The sequence below is a fragment of the Oryzias latipes genome, chromosome 3 (genome assembly GCF_053564925.1).
Source record: "Oryzias latipes strain Hd-rR chromosome 3, Olatipes_Hd-rR_3.1".
In the NCBI taxonomy this organism is placed as follows: domain Eukaryota; kingdom Metazoa; phylum Chordata; class Actinopteri; order Beloniformes; family Adrianichthyidae; genus Oryzias; species Oryzias latipes.
Genome location: NC_136239.1, coordinates 11,040,153 through 11,056,596, shown reverse-complemented (window position 1 = coordinate 11,056,596; position 16,444 = coordinate 11,040,153). Strand labels below are relative to the sequence as shown.

Sequence of the window (16,444 nt, the reverse complement as noted above, 5' to 3'; positions counted from 1 at the left end):
GTGGGGCACTTAACACTGCAGAGAACGAGTTCTGCATTTGTTACGATTTTAAATTGTATTAAATCTTCAACTTAAAGTAAACAAAAAAATATGTGAATGTTGTAAATTATATATTTTAGTGTCCATTGATATATTTGAGCCCGCCTGCCAAAATATCGTTTTGTCACAAAACGAAAAACTTGTGGGGGATACCCCATCCCCCAACGGGTGGGAAAATTTGAGACTTTGTCCGAATTCCCACAATTCCCACTCTTATCCCTAACTATAACAAATATATATAGTGCAGGACTGTCTACTGCCTTGGATTAAAAGCCAATTGAACAACACCATGTTCACTTTTTTGAAACCTTACTACTTATTTAAAACTGACGTCACCTATTTCCCAAAGTGAAAATCTAATTGATAATATGGGAGTTTTATGGTGACTATGTGAATCCACTGTGTTGTGATGATAAAAACGTTGATGCTTCACTTTAAAAAAAAAACAAAAAACATTTAGATACATTTTTTCTCACAAATTGGTCAAACGCAAAGCATTGGGGTCTGTTTGCCTATAGGGGTGTAACGGTTTACTTAGTTGTATGATGGAATCGTGTCTTTTTATAGCAATTTCGGTTCGGTTCACTTTTGTACGGTCCCCCCCAATTAACCGTGACCTTCCACCGAGACGTTATTATATCACAATATGCTCTTTTGTTAAACTTTTTGACTTAGCTTTTGTTTTTAATCAATGCTTTTTTAGCTGCAACAATGCTGTTTAAAGTCCAGTATATGTCAAACTAAATGGCGCCTCCTATGCCACATTCCTGTGACAAGGTAATTCATTCAACCGTTCATATTTCCAAGTGAAAAATTAAAGTGATACATCCTTGCTGTGTTTTTACCAGTTTAAATATTTCTTTACTGTCTATTATTACATTGTGAATGTGCAGTTTATTATGCTTATAAATTTGATTGGAATTGCACGCTATTTATCATACAGCAGAACATTGAAATGAATTAAACTGTCAAGTAATAGGAAATTGAAAAAAGGAACAGTATCCATAAATGTTTCTATTTATTTACAGCCAAAGAGAAGTTTGACATCCCTCATGAGACAAATTTTGTCTGTTTGTTCTGTTTTTTGTGTATTATTTCTGTATCAGAGTGGGACTTGTTTTTTTCTCTGGATTTTTGTGTGTCTGTTTTTGTCTGATTATTTTCAGGTGTGGTGCATGAAGGTGTGGCCTCCAATTGGTCCAGAGCTGGAGGACGCTTCCTTAAGAGCACCACTTGGACCTCCACACCTTGAGAAGGGAGTTTGGCTGCAGCGAGTCTCCACTGCAGCGAGTCTCCACTGCAGCGAGTCTCCACTGCAGCGAGTCTCCACTGCAGCGAGTCTCCACTGCAGCGAGTCTCCACTGCAGCGAGTCTCCACTGCAGCCAGTCTCCACTGCAGCGAGTCTCCACTGCAGCCAGTCTCCACTGCAGCCAGTCTCCACTGCAGCCAGTCTCCACTGCAGCCAGTCTCCACTGCAGCCAGTCTCCACTGCAGCCAGTCTCCACTGCAGCCAGTCTCCACTGCAGCCAGTCTCCACTGCAGCCAGTCTCCACTGCAGCCAGTCTCCACTGCAGCCAGTCTCCACTGCAGCGTAACCCTCTTCTTCATTTTGTTTTTGATTTCACCTCTAGTTAAGTTGTGTGTTGCACTTTAGTGTTGTGTTTTAGTATTTTGTAGTTTTGTCCGTGCCCACTCTGTTTAGTCCTTTGGTTTATGATTTTGTTTAAGTGAAGCTGTAGGGGTGAACCGCCATTTTGTTTAGTACATGTTTTCTCCTGTTTTTGTTAGGTTAGTGTTTTGTCTTTGATTTCCCTTTTCTTTTCCCGTTTCAGTTAGGTGGGGTTTTGTTTGTTATTTTGGCCTGGGTTCACCCTGAAGCCTTTTTGTTTCACTTTTAGTTCATTTTGATTGTTTGTTAATTTGTAAATAAATTTGTTATATTTTTATGGAGACATTTGTTTGGAGTGTTCATTTAAATTTGGTAGCTGAAAACTTTACTTTTTTATGTTATGCCCCCCTAGGCACCCCTAGACACAGAAGGGGGCGTAACATGGATCAAACTGGGACAGAGATTGTCAATGACATGTTTAGTGATCTTCTGGAGGAAAAGTCTGACATTGTCTGGAACCTTTTTGATGCCTCTTCTGTTCAGGGTAAAAGTAAATCTGCACAAAAGTTCATTTTATTTAATACATCCAATCTAAAACTAATGAAGTTAAGCACATGGATCCTCCCTTAATGATTTTTTTGTTTAATTTATTGTACTAATTTTGAATGCTTTATTAAGTGCCTGAAATGGGACAGTTGCTGTTTTCCTGTATCCTCAAATAACTTTATGGTAGTCCGATTCTGACTGATTTTTTTTTATTGTTTTCTCCTTTAGAATCTCCAGTGCAGTCTTCATGCACAGATACCCTGTCTCTCTCATCATCACTTTCATCAGACAATGAGACTTCCTTTATGTCCCCTAAAAGACGTTGGCATTGCAGACCCTAAAGGCCCGTACACACCGGGACGAATATTCGCCAGGCGTTATTCACCAGCGTTTTTCTCCACATTTTTTGTGTTCACACCCAGGCGATTTACGCTGACGATGAGCTGAGCAAACATGCAATTTCATTCCCTGACATTAGATGGCGCTTAATGTAAAACAGAAATACTCCTGTACACAAGGTGGCGCTGCGCAACTTTACGCTTCTTAAAGTCGCTTTTCACTCAGAAGAATAGAGCAAGGTCAGAATCATACAAAGAAAACATGAATATTTCAAGCACCAGTTGCTCCAACTGGTGCTTGGTTCGGGGATATTTTAGAATGTCCGTCATTATTTCTTCGCAGCAGTGTAGACGCTACTTGGCGTCTATCTTCGCTGGTATGTGTGCTCAGAAAGGCAGTTTTGTGTTTGAGCACCCCCAAGTTGTGTTTTGCTGTAACTTCAGAAGCTCCAGACACGTGTGCAAAAGCGCCATTCTCATTGGTCGTATAGTTTTCGACGCGGCGCGTCGAACCAAAAAAACGAACCCGAGGCATTTTTTAAAAAGTGTCGCTTTGACGCGTGGCGTTTTTTCGCGTCGTGTGCACACTCACGTTGGTGCCCTTTGTTTAGTGACGAGGCGTTAAACGTCGGCGAATATCGCGGGCGAAATTCGTCCCGGTGTGTACGGGCCTTAAGTCCCAAAGAAAAGATTCAAGTGATGAAAGTTCTTCAGATGCGAAAGAGGTGAAATTCTCATTCATTTTACATATGATTCTGCTTATGTATTTTTCTTTAATAACTGACACCATGTGAAAGCTATCCTTGATTTAAAAATAAACATGGAAATTGATTAAAAGAACTAACTAGATTTTTGTGTGTTTTTTTTTTCCCTCCCCATTTTAGCTTTTTGAAAAACCACTGGAAGCCAAGCCAGGAGGAGAGAAATACAAAAAGAATACAGACAAACAAGGGAGGTTAAAGATCCATCACACCGGAAACTAGTCAACATAGTTGTGGCAGCTATGATTGAGCAGTATGGGTAAGTCACTTTTTGTCAATTATAGTCTAAGTAAAAATTATTGTTGCAGTGACATACAAACATAAAATCATCAAAGATGACTATCGCTCCTTTCCTTTTAAGGACGTCTCCCCCCATCGATACAAGGACACGCTATGCTTTAGGGATTGTCACCCTGTTTCCTTGTCTGAAAGATCCATACTCGGAAAAAGGAAATGTGAGTATTTGTTTCTGTTCACCATAAAGTTTAGAGGAGTATTTTTAGAGCTACAGTTTCTGTGTGCAGCTCTGGAAGGGATTCCTCATGCAATAGAGGACCACAGTTGGAGAGACCTGTGACCGCAGAGCATCAGTTGGATGGGGACCTCTGCAGAGAGGCCTTATCCTTTTTGAGGCACTGCACTGAAGAAGGGCAGATCTTCATGAAGATGAAAGAAACTTTTCAATACAGACGGATGTTAATTCAAGATTCTGAGAAGTGTGAGACCATCCTAACAGTATTCCCAAGGTTTCTAAACACAAAGGGCCTGGTGAGTCAGCCGAGTGTTGTGATGTTGCAGAATGGTTGGTTATTATAGGGTGATAGTGAGTTATTCCTAATTCCTGTTGTTAAAGTAAAATATGTCCAACACAAGAGGCCCTCAGTTCTCATCTGCCTGCCCAGCTGTTGGACAGGACAAGTTTAAAAATAATTCACTCATTATCCATTAAAAATTTTGTTTCAGTCATGCCGCAGCCTTCAAGAGGTAACAGGCCCAGTCCAGGGGAGACAGCCCTACATTCTGGCTGTTGGAACATCACGTGCCAGCATCAATGATTATTACATTGTGGTGGATGGTCAACTCATCCCCTGCAAGGCTAAGTCTTCACTTTCAGCCTTTGATGAACTTTTCAAAGCACACTACGTGTTTGGCATCTCCTACGACCAGGCCTTGCAGAACATGTATACATTTGTGCAGACGACCATTTACAATATTGATGTTGGCCTGTGCCATGAAAGCCCCAGGGTAAAGGACCTCAGATCAAAGCTTCTCAATTGAGTCAGGTAAATTAACAAAGGAAAGATGCTCCACTGTTTTGGTTGCAAATGTACTCGCAGTTCTTTCAAAGATTTGGTTCATCTTAAAATTTTCCATGGGTTTTACCCTGGAAAAAAATTTCAACTTCTATGTGACCAAGATGGATGTTCTCAGAGATTTTGCACATTTTCAGGTTTTCAAAAACATCTTCAAAGCAAACACAGAGCTAGAATTGGACATCAAAGTGAGGAAACGACCCCTTATTCTTTTCCAGTAGTTGATCAGTCAGTAGAGCCTTGTTCAGAAGAACAACCACAGAGTTCAACAAGCAATGTAAGAAACAGCCAAGACACTCAAGAGATCTGTGCATCCTTGATTGGAAAACTCCTAGGACATGGTTTGGCAACGAGTGTAATAGTCAGTTGTAAAAAATGTGCAAGAGCTTGTAGATGAAATTCAAACAAATATCAAGGAAGATGTTCCAAATTTATGTCCTCGTAATGAGAATTTGAAAGTCCAATTGGAGGATTATTTCAAAACCCTTGAAAATCCTTTCAGTAATGTCAACACAGAGAAAAAATGGAAGAAACATTTTTTCAGAGAAATGGGAGGTGGTAGCCTGTTGAGATTGCTCTAGGTGTACGGTATGACACTAAAAGAAATCGAACCTCTGGTACATATGATCAGGTTCCAGTAACGGATAAATTTGTGTACATTCCCATATTGGAAACGTTGAAATTTATTTTTTCCAACAAAGACATATTTGGCTATTTTGTTCAGCCCTCAGATCACCATGGTGTCTACAAAGACTTCTGTGATGGGAATTATTTTAAAAGTCATCCCCTCTTCTCAAAGATAAAAAATGCTCTTCAAATTCAGAATTTTTTTGATGAGTTTGAAACTGCAAACCCCCTTGGTTCTAAGCACGGTATCCATAAAATTGGAAGTATTTACTTTGTTCTTAGAAACTTGGCTCCAAACATTAAATCTGCTCTGATGAACATCCATCTTGTTTCACTTTTTCACAGTCAGGATATCAAAAAGTATGGCATGAACATGATCTTGGACCCCCCTTCTACATGATCTCAAAATCCTTGAGTCTTTAGGAATCCACCTCCCTTTTTCCGAAGCCCAGTTTATGGAACAGTGGCCCAAGTCACTGGGGACAATTTAGGTTTGCACACATTACTTGGATATGTTGAATCCTTCAGTGCCACCTATTTTTGCTGTTTTTGTCTGGCAGACAAAGAAACCTGCCAAATGTGACATTGACATTGACATTATGCATGACATATTGGAGGTTGTGGGGTAGTTGGAGTTAAAGTTGCTATTTGGCTACCTTTCAGACAAACAATTCATATCCAAATATGAGGCAATTGAAAGAATATACTCATTCAACTATGGGTATCTTGAAAGGAAGAATTGTCCCAACAAAATTGGCCCAATTCTTCACTTTTGGTCAATTAGATTTGAGGCAAAAACACATTTTTTAAAAGCAGTGAAAATTTTCAAAAACATCACAAAGACATTGGCCCAAAAACATCAGATGGCAATAGAATACCATTGGGAATCGTAGCCTTTGAAAAACATTGATTCTGGACCTGTTAAGATGGTAAAGCTATTTGAGTTAAGAAACAGAGACATGATTGCAGATAACCTACACATTGACATGAACTGTGAGGTTGATGTGGCTTCTTGGATTACATGTTGTGGGACAGAATATCGACCTGATCTGGTTGTGTTCTTAAAAGTGGAAGATGGAATGCCAGTGTTTTTTCAAATAAGTAACATTATTGCTTTTGATGGGAACTTTTTTCTTGCAGTGGAACACATGAAGACACTGGGATCTGCTGAGCACCTCCATGCCTATCATGTGATGACAGGAGATGAGTATGACGTTTCTTTACTGAGAGTTGATCAGTTGCAGGTATTCAAACCATTTGACCTTCAGACAACTTATGGTTTCGAAAGGAATGACCTGTATGTGATACTTGTTCACGTGTTGCTGTAGAAGATTTGTTCACTTTAAACATTTACAAAGGGTTTTGTTCAAAACAGTTGTTAAACTGTCTGATGCCAACTTATGTAGCACTATACAGTGATCCCTCGTTATAACGCAGTTTACTTTTCACGCCTTCGCTACTTCACGGATTTGCATTGTGCATTGTGTTCTGCATTCTGATTGGCTAAAAAGTCACTCCGCTTCTTCTCTACCTGTGCGTCAATAACGTGGCAGTTTAATATGTACACGGACGTAAATCAGCTTGCCAAATTTACAACACGTACGAGCAAGTCATCTTGCAATTTCGAGTTTCTTTAAAACCCATAGAAAAAAGAGCGACAACTGCCTATCACTATGTTCTTCCCCCATAACAAACACACCTGCACCGCGGGCTTCAAAAGAAGAAAACACTGCAGAGCGGAGTCAGGATGCAGCGTCTCAGTCTGCAGAGGAGTAAATACACCTGAGTCACTATTTGTCCCACTGTACTTTGTATTTTTTTCATAATCATTTTAAATTTTCTCCCGTTTAATCCAATTCTTCGGGTCGTGGTGGGCAGGGCTAATCTCCGCGATTTGAAGCCTTCTGTTCACATTGACAGTACAGTTAAGAATTATTTGTTTAAAAAACTTTTCTAAAGTACTTTTATTTGTGAAACAAATGCTTGAGCCTGTAAAATGGTTTGTTTTTTTCTTTTCAATGTATAATAGACTAATTAATTGTATAATAATTGTTAAAAAAAAATAGAGGTTTCTACTTCACGGATTTTGCCTATCACGGGTTCTTTTTGGAATGTAACCCCCGCGAAAAACAAGGGTTTACTGTATTTATGTTGCCCTACATTCTAATGATCCTGCTGAGTAATAACACAGACCAGTTAATCAACATCTCACTTTATAGTGGTGTATTCAGACTACAGATGTTGGATTTCTTTGACATTTTGGTTTTCTTTGTATTTTTGCTTTTACTGTCTGTATTAATTTTTTGTTCAATGGCAATTTGAATTGGCAAATAAATACTTTTGAACTGCTGTTGGATTGGATGCTTATTTGTGTTATCTTTAACGTGAGTCACTGTTAAATATTGTTGTAGTACATATGATTACGTAGGGAAGATGTAAAATATAAGCAAGAGTTTATTGTATGAACTGAGTTTTAAAAGGGAACTCTGAAATTCTGCATTATGGTGAATAATCAACTCTCTTTGGAATAATAATTAGAGATCATTGGGTGTGTCTAAATCACTGATAAAAGAGTTAATTTCTACTCTTTAAGTGTGGATGCAGTCAGTATCAGAAGTGTAATGGCTCATCTGGACAGAGTCAAATAATATCTGCTAAAGAGTTTATATAAACTCTCACGGTGTTGGAATTTTACACAATTTTATTGTTATTTCATTAACTCTTGTAGACGGTTTTGTTTTAACACTGGGAATCTGGACCCAAATAATAACCGGATTACTAATTCTATGTTCCCTGTCCCAGGATCCAACCTCTCACGAGTGATGGCAGCGCGGACCTTTCATTCTACAGCTCTGGAATTCGGAAAACCTCGGCACCCGCCAACCGCTTCAAAACCCCTTCAGCCACGCCACAGCCACGTCTAGTCTGGACCCTCTTCAACTTCCACCATCTTCACCTCTGGAGAAAATAATAAATCCTTTCTCGTCATCCACTTACCTGTCTTCCTTCTGGGTTGCAGCATCTGGGTTCCTCATCCTAGTGAGATCATGACAGCTGTGATAATATTTTAGACCAATTTACATTTTTTATTATTTTTTTTATTATATATTGATTGAATTATTTTTCTCAGCATCAAATGGTTCAGTTGGTCAAAAATGTTTCTAGTTTAAATAAGGACTGACAGATTTTTTTTCAGCCACTTTAAGCTTATTTCTGTTTTAGACTATAAAAGTGTGGCAAAATAAAGTTAATATTTGTTGAAAGTGGATTTATATATTTTTTTCTTTTGATTAATGTTAAAAGATATGATTTTGGGTATCCTCACACAATTTTTATAGATACTGATCTTATTTATAGTCACGGCGGTGAGTGGGGGGTGGGGGCACGAAACACTTTCCTTTCCTAAGGGGCTCTTTGGAAAAAAAATGATTGAGAAGCACTGCCTTACAGTTAGAAGCCATCTGGTTCATATCCCAGCGAGTACCTTTCTTTGTGGAGTTTGTATGTTCATTCCACCTGTGTTTCCTCCCACACTCCAAAAACATGCCTCATAAGTTGATTACATGAAATTGCCCCAAGGTTTGTGTGTGTGATTGTGTGGCCCTGCAACACACTTATAACCCTGCCTTCACCCTGCCAGGTTAGGCTCAGGCAGGCCAAAAAGGGATGCAGCAGGTTTTGATTTTGATTTGATTTTTTTTTTATTTGATTTGAAATGATTTATTTCAAGGAATTAAGTACAAATAATACACAACAGCAATACAATCATCAGTTATACATTGCTTGAAAGGGAGTGGAAGGAAGCGAACTTATATAATCCCACCCTGTTATACTGTAACCGTTTTATTACATGATTTATCAATATCCGGTTCCCAGTTTTTATCAGACAGAATTAAAAATCATAAGATATCGATAAAGCACATGACAAAGATGAATTACTTAAGTATTACGTCAAAAATAACTATTTTAGAAATCAACATGGCAAATGCAGATCAGTCATCTGAAATATATGCAGATTATGTTACTTATAAAAGCCATTCATATGAATAAAACATAATACTATATCAGTAAAGTAGACACAACACTGTTTCAGGAATTTTCATAGCAAAATTTCATCAAGTATCAAAAGTTAAAAACATGTGCAAAATTATGCTACATTAGGAAAGATTTTTGAATCAATTTATCAATTTTTGGAGAAAGTGAAGTAATATCATTAAAAGTCAATCAAATTAACAATTTTTAATAATTGATTAATCATTTGTTTTACTTTTTTTTATTTTTTTATAATAAAGTAATGCTGTAGGGGAAAAGTAAAAAGGGTCCATAACTGTCGATTGTCCAAGGTTGGCATTTCTTCGTTAACTGATAACAGCCGTACTTCTGGGTTTAAACAGAGTTAATAGTGTAAATGACAGAAAATATTCTTTTCTATATGTGCATTATAGTTAATCTGCTCCCTTTTCTGGCACCACAGCGCCTCCCTGTGGTCGCTTTTCTTTTGTGACATGCGCACTTCCTTGTTCAGTGAAGCACGTGTAATTTTCCTTCCTTTCTCTTGTTCGCTACACACGCACATGGACGGTACGCTGGCATGGAGTCAACATTTTGAGTTAGCACCCCCTTTGGAAGCGGAATGAGGTACAAATATTGATGCTGTTTTTCGTTTTTTGTATTTCTTTAAGTAAATGTGAAATTGTTTATTTTAATTTATGAAAATATGTTTCGAAGGTACTTAATTGGTGGTGCACAACGTGTTGGTGCCTGTTATGCTAATTTTGTGAAGCTAATTTTGTGAAATTTGTTTTAAGTGAAACTTTAATTTCTTTATTGTATTTTTCTTTAGTTTTCACGGTGCATAAGTACACGTGGTGCTTTGGATGGTTGTGACAAGGACCAATAAAGTACGCACCTGTTGAAGCTCGAAGCGACTCGTCGTTTATGACCAAAGAGAGGGGCCGCTACAGTGAAAACTCACTGCTACACCTGCCAACACTGTGAGAAGCCAAAGCTGACCAGCCCATCACCAGGAGACATCAGCCCATCCTGTGGTCTTCAGTCTCCATAACTTTCAAGTGCAGCTGGCCACAAATGGAAGGTAGAGCTTCATCTGCAGGGATTTCGTCTAACGAACAAACTGGAAACTCTTAAAGAGAGCTAAACGTACAAGTGAATCTACACTGTCTTCGTTAAGAAAATGCATATTTAAGCATTCAAAGGTCCAAAGTTATTTTCCCATCCAAATGAAACTGTCTAATACCTGTTCATAGATCCATTAATGAGCGTGATATGTCTGCTTATTGAAAGGGCTGGATAATAGAGTGATTTTATAATTGATACTCCAGTAACCTTAACGTTTTAGCATTTTCATTATCACTGTTTCATATAATTGCTCCTATGTTGTCCATAATGTGGAAAGGTCTGATGTAAACAACAATTTTGTAAAGGGTTAATCAGAACAAAGAGGTTGAATTCAGACTTAAGACAACAGTAGGCCGTTCTCGAATCGAAACAGTGTTAACCAAACAAAATGTCACATTCAGGAGACGAAACAGACAGATCTGAAGAAACGCCACTAAGATCCAGCTCTCGGGAAAGAACTTTGACACAAAAGGGTCAAGAAATGCAAAACATGAACATCAAAAAACATACGAAGAAGTTCAACCAAACTTATGATTCATGGAAAAAGGCTGCAAGAGAAACAAGATCAAAACTAAAAAACCTTTGCTCAAAGGATGATTTTGACAAGTTCCAAAAGGATATTCAGACACAGTATGAGTTATTAAGCACTCACTATGAGCCAATTCTACGGAACAGTGCTACAACAGCAGATATTGTTAAAAAGATGGATGCTTGCGTAACACTCACTGCAGAAATCTGTGAACTTATAAGTAAGCGCCTGGAAACCATTGATGACGATTTCAATGATCAACTGGAAAAAGAACGAGTGAGAACTGCATTAAACAAGAAAGATTATAGATCTGTTTTTGGTTCCACAAACACAGAAACTGTTGTCCCAGAAATCCAGTGACCATTCCAACTCAACCAGTATTAGTAGTAAACGTGTAGATGCAGAGGCACAGCTGGCAGCCAAACAAGCTCAATCCAAAGCCATTAAAGAAATTCAAGAACAGCAAGCACAGGTTCATAAATTAGAAAATGAATGGAAAATCAAACATGCAAACATGCTTTCCGAAATGAAACAAAGGGAGGCTGAAATGAACCTTCAACTAGAGAGAGAGAAAACAAAACTTCTGCAGCTACAGGCAGAAAAGGAAGTCGATGTGGCAACAGCTCGTGTAAGAGCATATGAAAACTTTGACTACAATGAGAGATTAGAGGAAATTGATATCAGTCCTTCATTGCCAAGTAATAAATCAAGATTCAGACTAAATCCAGACGTTGCATCGTTCCAACCTTGTCCAAAACCTGCCAAGACATTCACGACTCAAGAGCCTGACAATCTTGCACAAGCAATTGCCAGCTCTTTGAACATGAACCGCTTGCCAGTCCCAGAACCAAGTGTTTTCAGCGGGGATCCCATAAAGTTTTTAGACTGGAAAATGTCTTTCATGACACTCATTGATAAAAAACCTCTCCCAGTAAGTGAAAAAATGTTTTATCTAAAAAATTATCTCGGAGGAGAAGCACTCAAAGCTGTTGAAGGCTTCTTCTACAGAGACTCTGAAAATGCCTACAAAGGGGCATGGAGAGTTTTACAAGAACGGTATGGAAATCCGTTTACCATTCAGAAAGCCTTTAGAGATAAACTCACAAGATGGCCCAAAGTAAACGCAAATGACCCTCTCGCACTGAGAGAATTTGCAGATTTTCTTCAAGGATGTGCTGAAGCAATCCCATTTGTAAAAGGATTAGACATCCTAAATGACTGTGAAGAAAACCAAAAGTTACTCAAAAGGTTACCAGAGTGGATTGTACGTAAATGGAGCCGTATCATTGTGGAAGAACTCGACATTTCTGGAAATTATCCTGACTTCACATGCTTTACTGAGTTTCTCAACAAAGAGGCTCGTATAGCTTGCAACCCTGTTGTCTCACCACTCTTGATAAATTCAAAGCCCCCAGATGAAAGGCTAATAAAGAGAGCAAGAGCCTTTAACATAAAGGTGCAAAAAGGGAACTCCACAACACAAGAAAAGGAAATGTTCAACAGCAAACCAAAACTACCCTGTTGTGTGTGTAAAGATATGTCACATGGCATTGCAAAATGTCCAACCTTTTCTACAATGGCCATGGATGAAAAAAGGGCATTTATCCGTAACAATCACCTGTGCTATGGGTGCCTGAAAAGAGGACATTCCAGTAAAGACTGTAAAAGAAGACACACCTGCTCCACATGCAGTCGTCACCACCCCACCTGTTTGCATGAAGACAGGAGACAAGTTACTGTAGAAACAACCAAAAATGACTCCACGTCCACAGAACAGAATGCAAATCAGGAAACACACAAGGTGGTGTCTCACACGTCAACACAATCTGCTTCTGCAACCTCAAACATTGTCCCAGTCTTTGTTTCTACCGTACAAGATCCACAACAAGAAGTACTTACATATGCAATACTCGACACACAGAGTGACTCAACATTCATATTAGATGATCTAGTTGACAGACTGAATGTAAATGGACAGTCGGTAAAACTGAAACTTAGCACCATGACAGCTATCGACACAATAATAGCTAGTAAAAATGTTCGTGGACTACAAGTTAGAGGTCTCAACTCTGACAACTACATTAACCTACAGCAGGCTTATACTTGTGACTTTATCCCTGTGGACAAGTCTTACATCCCGACAAAGAAAACAGCATTGCTGTGGCCTCACCTTAAACATCTGGCAGATAAGTTTCCCCCATTACAAGATTGTGATGTGGGACTCTTAATTGGATATGACTGCCCAGCAGCACTTGTTCCTCTTGAAGTGATTACCGGTGGAACAAATGAACCATTTGCTCAGCGATCTGAACTGGGATGGAGCATTGTAGGTTCATCCAATCCTCACCTTGACAGGCAAGGAAGCCAAAACTTTGTTCACCGCATTACAGTGAAAGAAATTTCCCCTCCATCAGCCACTGACGTTCTGAAAACCTTGGCAGCAGACTTCATTGAAAGAAATGATGACAAAAATGTTTCCCAAGAGGATATCCACTTCATACAGTTCCTTGGTGACAACATAATTCAGAAAGAGAGTGGAAATTTTGAGATGCCTCTTCCTTTCAAAGGTAACAGTCCACCCACTCTACCAAACAACAAGAGACTAGCAACAGTACGTCTTCAGTGTCTTAAGAAGAAGTTAAAGGCTGATAAACAATATCATAACCAATATAAAACTTTCATGGAAGAGATCATAAGCAAGGGTTATGCAGAACCTGCACCTCTAACACCTTCAGGTGAAACAGAATGGTTCCTTCCTCATCATGGCGTCTACCACCCCAGAAAGCCAGATAAGTTGAGAGTTGTATTTGACTGTTCAGCCAAATTCCATGGCATTTCACTCAATGACACTCTTTTGACCGGACCAGACCTAATCAACCCTCTGGTGGGAGTTCTTTGTCGGTTCAGAAAAGAAAATGTTGCTGTCATCTGTGATATAGAAAGAATGTTTCACCAGTTCTTTGTTGCCCCTCAGTCCCGAAACTACCTTAAATTCCTTTGGTGGGAGGGAGAAGATTTGGATAGAGAGCCCAAGGAATACAGAATGGAAGTTCACCTTTTTGGTGCTGCTTCATCTCCAGGATGCGCCAACTTTGGTCTGAAACACCTGGCACAGCAACAGAGAGCCAACCTGCCATCAGCATCAAACTTTGTTGAAAATAATTTTTATGTTGATGATGGGTTAGCCAGTGTTCCGACAGTGGAAGGTGCCAAAAGGCTAATTGTTGAGGCACAAGAGCTGTGTAGGAGAGGAGGCTTACGTCTCCACAAATTTAACTCCAACAAGGAAGAAGTCCTTGATTGTGTTGACCCATCAGAAAGGGCTACAACCGCTGATACTCTGAAATTAGATCCAACTCCATCAGAGTGTGTGTTAGGCATTCAGTGGTGCAGAAAAATGACACTTTCAGCTTTGATGTAGGTTTAAAGGCCCAACCTGCAAGTCGTCGTGGTGTGCTATCTGTCATTGCCTCTGTTTATGACCCACTCGGGTTCATCGCCCCATTTATCCTAAGTGGAAAGCGCATCCTCCAAAAACTATGTAATAAAGGTATTGGTTGGGATGATCCTCTTCCTGAGTATTTAAAGCCAAGGTGGGAGGAGTGGACAGATAGTCTTCACAATTTGAAAGAGATTAAAATTCCAAGATGTTACCACCCACATGACTTCCATCACTTGGTCAAAGTAGAGTTGCATCACTTTTCGGATGCCAGTACCATGGGGTATGGTGCATGCTCATACCTCAGGTATGTGAATGAAAACGAAGTCCACTGCAGCCTAATAATGGCTAAGGCAAGAGTAGCTCCCACAAAGGTTGTGAGTATTCCAAGACTGGAGCTTACAGCTGCTGCAGTTTCAACAAAATTAAGTGCAATGTTGAAAAGTGAACTGGACAGGAAAATTGATGGAGAATACTTTTGGACAGATTCACAAGTTGTACTGGGGTACATCAACAACAAGGCCCGTAGGTTTCATACATTTGTTGCAAACCGCGTCCAACTCATTAGAGACAAATCAGATCCCAGTCAGTGGCATTACATTGAATCATCAGAGAACCCGGCTGACCAGGCATCCAGAGGTCTTGATGCTTCACAGATCACTACAACAAACTGGCTCACAGGACCACAATTTCTCTGGCGAAGAGAATTCTACCCCACAACCATCTCAACAACAGAGCTACTCATTGGCGATCCAGAAGTTAAATCAATTCAGACATTGGTGACAGAAGCAAAAACCTCCAGTGACATTCTTGCACGTTTAGGTCGATGTTCTTCATGGATGAAACTCCTTAAAGTGGTTGCAAGAATCAAGAGGTTGAGCTCTAAACAAAAATCATATAGTGAGCATGTTAGTGTCGAGGAACGTCAGAGAGCTGCAACCGAAGTTATCAAGTTGGTTCAAAAGGAAGCTTTTCAGCAGGAGGTGAAACTGCTTACTGAGAAAAAGGATCTTCCAAGGTCAAGCCCACTGTTTCCCCTTGATCCTGTCATGTTTGAAGGGTGCCTCTGTGTTGGCGGAAGATTAAAACAGTCATCTCTCAGTAATGAAATCAAACATCCAGTTATTCTTCCAAGAAACAGTCATGTTATCGATCTCATTGTCTCACATTATCATTCCAAGATTTTCCATCAGGGTCGCAGTCAAACTCAAATGGAGCTTCGAGCAAATGGATTTTGGGTTATCGGTGCCAGCAAGCTTGTTGCTAAAATCATACATGACTGCGTGCTATGCAGAAAATTCAGACGACCTACAGAGTTGCAGAGAATGGCAGACTTTCCCAAAGAGAGGGTTGAAGCTTCAGCTCCCTTCACTTATAGTGGCATGGACTGTTTTGGGCCATTTCTGGTCAGGAAAGCTCGCAAAGAATACAAAAGATATGGTCTGATTTTCACATGTCTGTATTCAAGAGCAGTTCATCTCGAAATGCTTGAAGACCTGTCAACTGATGCATTCATTAATGCTTTGAGATGTTTCATCAGTCTCAGAGGTGCTGTTAGACAGTTGCACTGCGATCAGGGTTCGAATTTTGTTGGGGCCAGAAATGAGTTCAAAGAGTCACTAAAGCAATGTGACACCAAGTTGCTTGAAATTTTCTTGTCAGAGAAGCAGTGTGAGTTCATCTTCAATGCACCTACTGCCAGCCATGCAGGCGGCGTTTGGGAACGTCAAATTCGCACCATCAGAAATGTGCTGAATGCTCTTCTGGCACAATGCCCAGGTCGACTTGATGATGCTTCACTCAGAACACTATTCTATGAAGCCATGGCTGTCGTAAATAGCCGTCCTTTAACAGTGGATGGGATCAATGATCCAAATGCACTAGAACCTCTAACTCCAAATCATCTTATCATGATGAAATCAAAGGTTGCTCTCGGACCCCCTGGATTATTTGTTAAAGAGGATTTGTATGCATCGAAGAGGTGGAGGAGAGTCCAGTTCCTGATTGAGCAGTTTTGGAGTCGATGGAAGAAGGAGTATCTCATGGCTATAGCAACAAGGCAAAAATGGCACAAACCCAAACGCAATCTCAAGGCAGATGACA

At 39.7% G+C, this 16,444-nt stretch overlaps 1 long non-coding RNA gene across 1 annotated transcript; it reads left to right on the top strand.

Moving 5' to 3' along the window:
* The first annotated feature begins 3,824 nt into the window (after nucleotides 1–3,824).
* Nucleotides 3,825–6,831, top strand: LOC144991170 (uncharacterized). The gene is made up of 3 exons (XR_013655111.1): nucleotides 3,825–4,062; nucleotides 4,258–4,577; nucleotides 6,375–6,831. It is a non-coding gene; the product is annotated as an uncharacterized LOC144991170 (long non-coding RNA).
* The last annotated feature ends 9,613 nt before the right edge of the window (nucleotides 6,832–16,444 follow it).